The sequence below is a fragment of the Pavona decussata genome, unplaced genomic scaffold (assembly GCF_977016875.1).
Source record: "Pavona decussata unplaced genomic scaffold, jaPavDecu1.1 SCAFFOLD_58, whole genome shotgun sequence".
In the NCBI taxonomy this organism is placed as follows: Eukaryota; Metazoa; Cnidaria; class Anthozoa; order Scleractinia; family Agariciidae; genus Pavona; species Pavona decussata.
Window position 1 is genome coordinate 4,009,436 of NW_028145480.1, and position 12,406 is coordinate 4,021,841.

Sequence of the window (12,406 nt, forward strand, 5' to 3'; positions counted from 1 at the left end):
TGTTTTCTAACTTCCGAAAATTCTGAGGGGGCTGAAGCCCCCCTCCCCCTCCTACGGGCCTGATTATCGTATCAAAACTTGCAATTTGAGAAAGAAATGACAGTCAAATTACTAAAGAAAGTAAATAAAACATTGCATGGTGTTGTCTATCGTCACCTTGGGTTAAAACGCGTTTTCGTGCAGTTTTGCGCCATTTGAAGTCTATGCTGAGGTCACACTAGACAGTTAAATCTTGATTCAACTTTGTTAAATCACGATTTAGCGAAATCTGTGTGTGACCTCTAAAATAGCTGTTTGGAGTCCCCGATGGAAGTTGATGCTTTCGCGGCAGAGTTTAAAGACATTAAATATCGGTCTAAGTCATCTTTGAAAGTACGATTTATCATTCGATTTATCTAACTCTCCATCAGCTAGCCAATGAGAGGACGAATCAGGAAAATGACAGCAACTTCTTCAAATTCCTCAGTTAAGGGAATGTTCCCGCCAGTTTTCCCGGTATTTACAACTCTTGAAATCGGTCTTCGCAAATCTGTTAACTGAAGATTTGTTTCTTACTTTAAATGTCCGAGCGCCCTCCGTTTAGATTTACTATTCCTTCCATACCATCGGAGCCCGACGAGTAACGTATCGAACCAGAGTTGCGGCCGTGGAATGACCCACAAGCGCCAGTTAAATATTTTGTGATCACAGCGTGATCACTCCTTTCACCGTGATCACGCCTTCAGCAAGGCGTGATTGGAGTGATCACACCCGTGATCACGGTGTGATCACTCCACTGACCGTGATTCTCTACAGTGATGGCGTGATCACGTATGATCGGTGATGGCTCAACTGTCCAAACATTATTCGTATATCCGGGGGGGGGGTACTCCCCTATATAAGGTATATAGGTATGTGCCGCCCCAAAGGGTATGGTTTTTCAGCCGTTTTGGTCTGAAAACGAGTATAGATTTTGACAATTACGGTCTGAAATCGGGTCGGGTTTTTGGGGCGGGGAACATTTACGAAAGCTTACAAACATATTTTTCTTCTCAGTACGTAACTGGAACGACTAACTGATAGCGAGAAAAAGAAATAGATAAACTATGTCATTCCAGCTTTTACTCCTTGCGTCAACTTCCGTTCGGCACTGATGCATAATTATCAGGCCTGAAAACGGGTATGAATTTTAGAGGTCAGGTCTGAAAACGGGTGTGGGAAATGGCATTTTTAGGTCTGAAATAGGGTCGGGATTTGAAGACCCGGGCGGCACACCCCCACCAAGAATTCCGAGGAGTACCCCTCCCCCCCCCGGTTCATATATTAGAGTAAAATTGAACAACAAAAACAACCAAAGTGCATATAAATCTCATTCAAATGGTCCAAAATATCTGTAACACTAATGGCGTAAAAAAATCTTTTATTCTAGTAAATTAAGATGTGGTTCAGTAATTTTGTTAGCGGGCACACTTACCGCGCTTAAAACTCGGGACAATTGAATCTTAATTTCTTTACTGCGTGTCGTTCAATCTTTAACTCACAGGTTTCATGGTTTCACGGGTTTTTTTCTCCGTTCATCAGTCCTGTACAACACTTTATAGCAGCTTTTTAAACGACTATTCAAAGAATGAATATTTCCAGGCGTAGTCAATCCATAGAAATCGATATCGGAAATCAATCGATACCATCGATATCACTTGATATCAATCACCGATTGATATCGATTCAAATCGGTAATCGATAACAATTCAACTCACAGAAAAAAATTATTATCGATTGTTGTCGATTGAGATAATGGATAATATTCGATAGCAATCGACAGTAATCGATAACAACCACTAAGGGACCGCTCATTTTTTATGAGCATGGGGGGGCTGGTGGGATTTGGTTAATTGCCACTACGAAACTGTATGACCCCCCCCTAACATGCAATTTTTTTCCACATGGCCCCCCCCCCCCCCCAAGCAGAAACTATTTTTTCTGATGACCCCCCCCCCCCCTCCCGCCCAACCAGAAACAAATCATACTCCTAACTTTAGCAAAACGCTTAGGTACTGTTTATATCAAAGATAAACGTAATTGTTACTGTGATTTCTTTACAGTACTATTAAAAAGTTACCGTTCTCTGCTTAGGTAAAGATTTCTCTTGTTTAAAAAAACGTTTTATAGATAGCAACACGTTTACGGCGACGGCAAACCCTAAATTTCCATTTAGATTCTTAGAGAAACTATAAAAATTAATCAAGCAAACGTTTAACGTGAAATTACTCCCCTTCGAGTAGGAACAATTAATACACGTACAGATGTGACTAACAAAATACGGATCGAAGCATACCACTCAACAATTACGAGTCATATTAAACAGAAAAAAACAGCGGACACACAGATATCAGGCGCGTAGGTAAGGGTTAGATAGGGGTGTTTGTTGAGCGCCGGAGGCGCTCTTACTAGGGGGGTCCGGGGGCATGCTCCCCCGGAAATTTTTGAAAATCTAGGTTCCCAGAAACCTCATTTCCTGCATTTTGAGACCCATTTTAGGCAAATCACAAATTTGTTTTACAGCAGCTTTTTAAGCTATATACATCATTTCTGCGGCATAATTGTCGCAACTTAAACAAGAAGTTCAATGTACATTCCGCGCTCTGTCTAGTTCTGATAGCTATTCGATCAGTGCAGATATTTATACACCAAGCTGGTAAACTGCATCATTCTCGGGTGTAGGCCTTCAAACAAATTGACTATCTCGTCAAGATTGACAGGCATATCATGCTTGATATGCATTAGAACCAGGGCGGACATTCTACTCTCTCGCATGGTACACCTCATGTAGTTGTTCAACCTCCTCATTGTGCTTTTTCTTCCGCCATTATTGATCTTCAAAGGGGGTTCGTTCGAACCCCCCCCCCCCCCCCTCCTACACGCCTGGATATTAAAGTACTGCTATTAAAAATGACAGTTACAAGCTTTTCTGAAGATAGCCTACGGCTCAGATTTACCGTCAACTGAAGTCACCAACAACAGTTCTATTATTAAAAACTAATCTGGATGTTCACACTAGGCATACTACTGAGTCTACTGATACTCCTGGGTTCAAATAATTTACTAATCAACAGTCTTTATAAAAGTGAGTACTATTAAACAGAACATTAAACAATCTATTGATATAGTTCTGAGTACAACCACTTAATAGAAAAATACTTCCCCACGGATGATTCAATAGTGAGACTGTTACGTTTTTATATTAATTTGAACTTGTACAAACATAGGTGTCTACTTCAGTTTATATTCATTATTGCTTTTCCAACAGATATGCTTCATTTCCTCCATTGTTGTTAATATGAAATGCAGATTTCGACCTCAGTATGTAAAACAAATTAAAAGTGGTTAGGAAAATCGTATTAAATAAAATTGAAATAATATTCAATTTCTTCACCTGTTTCTGTGTTGAGCAACTTTCAATTTCCCCTACTAGCCAATTTTTGCTGGTGACCCCCCCCCCCTCTTTCACTCAATTTTTTTTGGTAGCCCCCCCCTTTAGTGCCATTTTTTTTCTCGTGGCCCCCCCCCCCCCCCCTAAATCCCACCAGCCCCCCCATACTCATAAAAAATGAACGGTCCCTAATCCCAAGGAAACCCTGGAGGAGTATTCATTTCAAAGATGGCGTTACTATTTAGTAAACTAGTAATAGTTTTCACTAGAGCTGCCCCCGCTTTTGAAGATCTGTTTAACACCTGTATACGTTTTTTACTGGAGATAAATACTGTGCATACGAATGTTAAAAACGAAACGTTTGAATATTTATTGAAGTTAACATCCATGTAACTGGTTAGCATATTTCTCTGTAAATTTGACATTGAAATCTACTACAGTCATACAGTTTTGTTTTGTGAAACAACGTATTGTATGTATAATAATGTGAACGGCGTGGTTTGAAAGGCTGCTATTAAAAAGATGCAGAAGATGGCGAAACGTGACTTCGTGGTTGCAAGACCTTGACACGCTGCTAGAAGATAGCAAAACGTGAACTCGTGGTTGAAATGCTGCTAAATGATGGCGAAATGCGAACTCGTGTTTGCAAGACCTTGAAACACTACTAGAGAGAACTCGAAATGCTGCTTGAGGACGACGAAACGCAAACTCTTGCTCGCAAGACCGTCGAACGCTGCTCGAAGACCTCGTGGTTGCAGAATGACAGCTACCCGACAGCACCTTGCGCACTTGCTGAAATATTACCCGAGACGACCGTGCGCGCCTAGTTTGATCAAATCGAGATTTTTTTTCGCATACTAACAAATTTACTTACAGTACTTACTTTCTTATGGAAATTCCTTATATGTATACACGCGGGGAATCCTAGGGTGCCTCCTCGGGTTTTAGCCTCCTGGGCCAAAACCCTGCGGGGGCAAAAATACGAGACCCGCGTTCAAATGGTATATATGCACGGACATTGTGGGATTGTAGCCCTCCCGAACGCTTCCATCTTTTTTGCATAAGGTGCCGTCCTTGACTTGGCAGAAGCTGTTATTTCACAGTCAATAATAGCCAGGGTAATAAATAAGCGTAATTAACACGATGTTGTCAAGTCATGTTAAGTGTAGCCTGCAATGCAGGCGTATTTTTGGAGCGGGAGCGCTGAATATCTGTTGCTGTCATCTTGGGCGAGGAAGCGCGAGAGGGCTGGAGCGAGTCAAAAGTGACCCTAAGGGAGAGGACGACTGGCTGAGAAATAAAGGAGGGGGGAGGGGGAGAGGAGGGAAATACGCGAACTAAATTTATTATTCAGCGCTTGCCCATGAAAAACGCCTGCACTGCAGGCTATGTTAAGTGTTCCCCAAGTTCCCTTCGTAGAAAGATAAACAAACATTGAAGTCACTGATAACATACCAGGTAATTCGTCCATGATATTCCTCTATTAGCTTGGCAAAAAAGCAGGAAAACTGGATCGGAACTCGTCCAACAATCCTGTTATTGTTCTTGTCCTTTTAGTATCAGCTTGTTGATATTTGCATTGCATATCCACGATTGAATGACTCTTTAAAACCATAGAAAATGTGTTGTGTCAATCTTTAACTTGTAGAAATTGACAAAAATAGTTTCCGATAAAAATCAATGATAATCGATAACAATCGATAAGCCAATGATCGGAAATCGATATCAATCGAACTCAACTTTTTTTCTTTATCGATTCCTATCGAGTGGTATCGGAAATCGATTGCTATTGATTGTTACCGATTATCGGTTTATCGATTGACTACGCCTGGACATTTACATTTGGATGATCAACTACAAATTCAATCCTGATATGTCGTAGCATATGATCTTGTGTCTTATAGGGGGCCTCGATCGATGGTAACGGTCGATATGTCGGTCGACACACGGTCGACTCACGGTCGATATCTCGGTCGATGTATCCACCGAGTATCGGTCGATTGTCGGTCGAGTAACGGGCGAGTGTCGGTCGAGCATCGGCCACTATATAGGCGACGTATCGACCGATCATTGGATCACCTTCGGTCGAGAGATCGACCGACAGTCGGTCGCGACAGCATCGGCAGAGTGTCGGCAATATATCGGTGAACCGTCGGTCAAGTATCGGTAAAGTATCGGTCGATGCATCGGCGGATAGTCGGTCCACACGAAAAAGGAACAAGGATTTTGCTTTGTTTTAAACCGGTTAAACCGGGACACTACAGTGTAATACGCTGGCATATTTTTGCGCCATCTCTTGACCTAATGTGGTTAAATGATGCAATAGTGGAAGAATCAAATGAGATAACGTCAGACTATCGACCGACCATCGGTCGTTATTAATATGACGACCGATATAGCGGTGCGCTATGTACATGAATGTCGATCGAGATAAGGAAGAAGTGTCGAAAAAACATATTGATAGAATATTGACCGATATATCGGCCGATACTATCGGCCAGTAAGCGGTGAAATATCGATGAAGTATCGGTGATGTGTCGGTGAAGTGTCGGTGTATTGCTATCTATATCGGCCGACAGCCACCTCGGTCGATACGACGACTGCCATAGCGGTACAACATCGACCGAGTGATCCCCAATTATCGACCGAGTGTCGACCGGGTAGCGACCGAGGCTCGACCGAGATATCGACCGTCAGTCGACCGTGAGTCGACCGACATATCGACCGTTACCATCGATCGAGGCCCCCTATAAGACACAAGATCCGCATATGTTGCCTTCTCGATTCATTTCACTTACTCGATCCAAGGCGAAAACTCAAGGCTGCTTTTTTGCATGTTCGCGACGAAGCACTGAAAAATATTTCCATTAGGTACGATTGTAACTTCAGTTTCGAGAAAAAATAGCGCCTTTTCTCCGAATTCCGTGACACGTGCGTGTCGGAATTATTTATCCACAAGGTCTCTTGAGACATCACAGGCGGCCCAAGCTCAAGCTGTGAGTTGTGGTGATTATCTTGCATAATAACCGTCACGGCGCAAATTTGAGATCATCTTGCGTAATAACCGTCACGGCGCAAATTTGAGAGTTTGTATGGGAACATTTACGATCGGGTTTAGGAGATAAAAATTCCGTAAATTTCTCAATAAAAATGACATACCTTGTGTATATGGTGTACTGTTTGTTGATTCTCTGTCTCCTTTTGCTGATTTGAGGTCATTTTAGCGAGTTATCGTTTCCTGGGTTTCACACTCCTAACGCCTTGTTTACTGCTGTGTGCTCCAAGTAAAGTATCGTCTCTGGTCTCATATGTTTGTTCTCGTAGCCTTTTTGATGTTTCGTTGCACATGGAAGCACCTGTGGCAATTAATCGTCAAATATCTTGTACCTCCCTTTCTCGCTGTCGTTTGTATACACTAGTAAATATTCACTGCCGATAGTTTTGAAGTTAGATTGTTGGGGTTGTTTCCACGCAACCTGAAGAAAGTTTTCAGATTTGCCATGAGCACCTAACGCGTACATTATCTTAATGTAATATTTCCCTTTGGCTTTCAAATGGATTCCAGTTGAAATCTGTGTTTCAGAAGCATCGAAATTCCATTTCGGGACAGATTGTGCGTCGAAAGGCCTTATAAAGGCAATCCTTTTTCCGCTCCGGCCAGTTCTTGCCCAAGCTAAGCCAAATTTCCGCAAATCCGTTCGATGCCACAGCAAACTAATATTCACCAGTTGAATTTGGAAGCACGAAACCAAACAATCGATGGCCATCAGTGCCTGCATCTTTTGGCGCTGTAATTTCTGTTCGAGATATTACTTGTCGCTGATCTGGGGCGTTCGGAAAAATTGGGAAATTGCAAAGCGTTTCAATGGTCTTGACGCAGTTGTTTTCCCATATATGCTGGTTTAACCCTCTCGGCAAATCAATATTGTTTTCCTCGTCGTCACAAAAACCCAAAGGCTCTTGGAATGAAAAGCATTTCTAGCGAGGAAACGATATACGCTTTGAATGCTGTCGGGTCCGGATAACATTTTCGATTGAACAAGAAAACGTTCGTCGCAATAAAAAAAATCCAGACATCAAGCGAGCCAACAACGAATGCGGACTTTATCTGTCGTAGTTTCATAATATAAACGCAACAATTTCTCTCGAAATATATTTAATGAATTTCTCAGGATGGTTCACGCATCGGGCACTTGAGAAATCGAGTCAATTAGGTACGTATGCGTAAGAAAATCATTCAGTGAGCCATGTCTATATCTTCCGGCTAATTTTAGCTATGATAACGGGAGAATAAAGAATTAAGGGACGAAAACCGAGGAAAGTGCAATTTTGCTGTCAGCCTGATTCGATTCAAGTATATTTGCGGTTTCAAAATCTTTGGGATTCATTCGTCACACTCTGATGTAACTGAAATTGTTTAACATCCAATCAGAAGAGAACCATGTTTCGTGCGAAATTAACTGCGCTTAAAGGCCAATATTCGGGCCCGAATGTGTCCGAATACGGATCGATACATTCGGACTATACGATAGTATCCTAGCCTTCGATAAAACCAGGAACATGAACATCCCAGAACACGAAAAAAACAAAATAATAATAATAAAAAATGAATACATTAGATACACAAAAAAATAAAATACAAATAAAGAAAAAAAAAAAAATGAAACGAAAATAACCAAAAAAAACAAAACAAAAAAAACAAACAAACAAACAAACAAAACAAAACAAAAAGAGTGTGTATATTTATATATTTATATGAAATGAAGTTTCATTGTATCCGAAAGAAATTCATATAGGAAGAAGTACAGAGTAGGTGGGATGGTGGGATAAATGGGTTGTTGTGACTGACCACACTGAATGAAGGCGCAAGTACTTTCTCGCTGTTTGCAGCACGTGTTTACCGTCCTGTCTGCTGCGCCAGAAATGGATCAGTTCCAGCTCGGCTGACCAAAAACTCAATTTCCTGATGTTTGGAGTAGAAGTAAAAGTCGTTCGCGCAGTCTTTTAATCAAAACCCTCCCAGGACTTCCCGCGTCTTCGCCTAGGGCCTGACGTTCCGTCCTCGAACACCTTTGTTGCTCGCTCGGGACTTAAGTTCGGGAGCTTGGACACGTTTCTCGAACGAAAGCCACGAAGACTTCTCTGGCCTTCCATGCAATTTTCAATGGATTTTATCTTGAAAACAAAGCAGGCCTATCAGGAAACTTTGTTCATATGAAAAATAGTTGTAACTCTGGTAGAGAACAGCTTTGTAAACTTCACGGCCGAGTCAGTTCAAGGGCTGGATAACGCTATCCAGCCGATAAATCACTATCCAGTGGATTATAAGTGCACGTGCAAACAAAACAAACTATGCTATCATAAAGTTGTATACCACGTAATACGCACCTTCTCAACTGAGTTTTTTGTTGCGAAACACCTGCACCAGTCTGCAACAACATTCTTTTTACATGCAACGCCAATGTGCTTCGGAGATTGTGTTGTTCAGATACCTCGAGCTCTCAGGTTGTTGTTACTCCAACGTTTTGCTTTAGATGATAACAGACATCTCGAGCTTCATTGTTATCGCCACCTAGTTAAACTACATCTAAACCAAATCATCGGTGAGCAGTTGAACTAAACTGCTGCAGTATAAGATAAACTTGTAAAAAGGTAAAGTTAGGCAAGTCAGGGCAACTATTATATATAATGCTTATAAAGCACGGGATACTTTAAGACCAATAACAACGGTTTATACTGAACTTAAAGGGGCTATGTCATCCCAGGCGCATGTGCGCGTTGATGAGAAGCACTTTGAAATCGTTGGCCCAACTTTCCAAATACCGGTCAGAGAGTTCAGGAAGCTGTTTTCATTTGTTTGAATCGCGTTCATCTTTCGAAAGTTAGCTGAATTTTTTATTTACAAACGTTTTAGTAATTACAGAAGCTGTTTGTTACGATTTTTTTAAAGCTTTTGCAATGGCGGAAAACTAAAAATCCCGCGAGGAGTCGGTTCTGTGCAAATTAGTCCCAACCGGACTTTACTGAGCATGCGCCGCAGCTGACAGTCCCTTTAAGAACAGCAGAAGAAAATAAATTCTATATAACGATTAGGATGGCGAACCAATTAAAAAAATAAATCATTTCTTTGCAGGAAATACACACTCCAGTCCATACAGCGTGTCGAGAAGAAAGAAGATTCTCAGAAAGGATTCTTGAACTCATTGTTAAAGATCGCAATGATGGCAAGAGATACATCTTAGCGGAATATGTATTTCTACCAAATGGCAAGTACGTTCCACTGTGTTATCTTAAAGGCCTGCAGTGGAACAGGACAGCGGATCCCTATCTGATCCTAACGGCCAAAAACCTGGGTCGATGGGTTCACCATTTTATCTCGCTCCAGTCTCGCTGCGCTGTGAGCGCACCCTCTCGACTGACCAGAAAGGGACTGCTTGCAGTCTAGGTATTTAAAAGGAAATAGAAGAATGGCACAAAGCTAAGTTGCAATTGACTTGAAATATTTCTCCTGTATTCAAACATCTCCAATGTGCATCTCCCTCAAACAGAACCTAAACATCAACAACAAAAAAAACCACTCAATTTGACTAGAAAACGATGAAATCTAAAATATTTTGTACATCCCTAATAAAGGATTCGTTTTGGTCCACAGTGTATTAGTTTGGAATGATATCTTTATTGTGCATATTATGTTACCGACCACATGAAGATTATTCACATAACGACACCGGCCTACTATTGTCCGTATTAGCTTGCAATTTGAATATTTTTGATCAGTAACGATTTCTTGAAACATAAGCAAGCGAAAATTAAAGTTAATAGCCGACGTTCCGGCGTCGTCGTGACACCATTCTCAAGGCAAAGTGGATAAATTTGTTAAATTCTCAGCCTCGGATATTGCATTTCTAGCGTTCTGATTGGTTCACTAAATCTCGGTTATCAGCTCATATACCGTAGTTTGACATTATATGGAAAACGAAAGCCCCAGGTGTCACTAAGCTAATTTTTTTTTTCGGCGGGAAGCAAAAGTTTCTTCGGAAAAATGTAGAAAAAAGAGGAAAAGAAAGAAATACTAAACAATGCCATCTCAATATAACAACAATAAAAGCCACAAAGTTCGGTATGACACTTTCCTTTAAAATCTTCAAAATTGCAAGATTTTACGATTTTTTAGATCACATAACAACAACAATAACAACCGGTTACCTTCAAAAATTTCAGGATAGCTTGCAACTCCTGGCGGTAAGAGGTTAAAACCAATCGAAGAAATTTCTCAGGAAGAGCTTCATGCCTGCCTTTATGTTTTTACGAATTTACGAGGACTTCAGATGGTTTATCTATGAAATCCGTACGAGCGGCGGCCATAATGTTCGTTTCCATCGCTCGGCACCACTCAGCAAAACATTTGCACTTATGTGCACAGCTCTTACGCTTCTCAAATAAGCTTGAAGTTTAAAAACTTGCACTGAATGCTTGTCTCAGTGAGGTTGTACATGTACCTCGTACACTTGGACGTGCCTGAAGTGTTTTAAATCGTCCGCGAGGAATTCAGTTCAGCATGATAAAAGCCGTCCTTGCCCTGATCTCTTCCTTCGCTCGGCACCACACAGCAGAACACTTGCTCAAATGTGCACAACTATTACGCTTCTCGATGAGCTGGAACTTCAAAAGCACTTGAATGCTAGTCTCAGAAAGGTTATAATTCGTACATTTAAACGTTTCTTGAATTTTAGATGTCCGACTGTGTCCGATTTTCTTCGCTTTCGATTTTTCATTCAACTCCGTATGCAAAGCGCTGCGCGTGTCATGTGATCATTAGGTTTCGCGCGCTTTGGTCGGAGGTTGCCTCAACATCCGGTCGTTTAAATTTGAAAGAAATTTTTACTTAAAATATAAAAATTCGGTAAACTGCAACAGCAATGTCCAAACGCGGAGAATTTAATAAAACAATTATTCCATTCGCGCTTGTTGGATATGAGATTAGTCATAGCCAACCCGGCGCTTCGCGCCTCGTTGGCTATTTACCATCTCATATCCAACGCACGCTCATGGAATAATTGTTAAATATTATCATTTAAAGATTAAAATTGCTCCCTCCTCAGAAAACAAAACACACTACAAACAGTTAAGATTTGAATTCTCTTACCTTCTCGATTCACAGAGCCGTCGGAAATTTCGCCGTCCACCAACGGAGCAACAAATCTGCCATTAGAGCGGAACATTTCCAAAGTCGCGCAGGATCGAAAAATAAGATGGCGCGAAGGAAAAATTCGATTGCTCCTAAACGTGAAAACTTCTGCAAAGTTTCCTAGCGCTTAAAAAGATCTTTGCTATTTTTATACACCATCCTGATACAGTAAGACGTATAAACACTGCTATTCTTATCCAAATCTCTTGAACAGAGCGAAGACAACTAAATTCGCCACTAAAATTTAAGTTCGCGCGTGTGTAAGAAGAATCTGGGTACTAGCGCTCACCGATCATGATACTCCTGATGATATGAATATATAGATATTTAATTTTTCGCTTTCTCTAAACGTGAGCTTGGGGCGCCTGTGGCACTGCAAGCAAGCTTGGCCAAATCAATCATTCTTTCGCCCGCAGTTCAAATATATATGTTTCATATATTGACATTCATTCACAAACCTCCACTAACACTACTGAAGTGCTCCACCAAAATACCAAATATCACAACGAGAGCAATATAAACGAAAAAGTCATTGCAAAGGAACCGGCCACTTAGCCGTCAACAAATCGTTTCTATCCAACACTGGAAGGGATGGACTTTTATAGCACACGCCTATTTCCATAGTTACAGTGGAAAGTGCTTACAAGAACGAACCTTTATTAAAAACGCTGCACTTGTTGGTACAACAGATCTGGTACAATAGGTGTTACCGTTCAACCGATCACCTTTGAATTTAAAACATATTCAGTGAGCACCAGTTAATTAACTCAGTTATAGAAGGTAAAAGTAATTTAAGGTAAAAATCAACT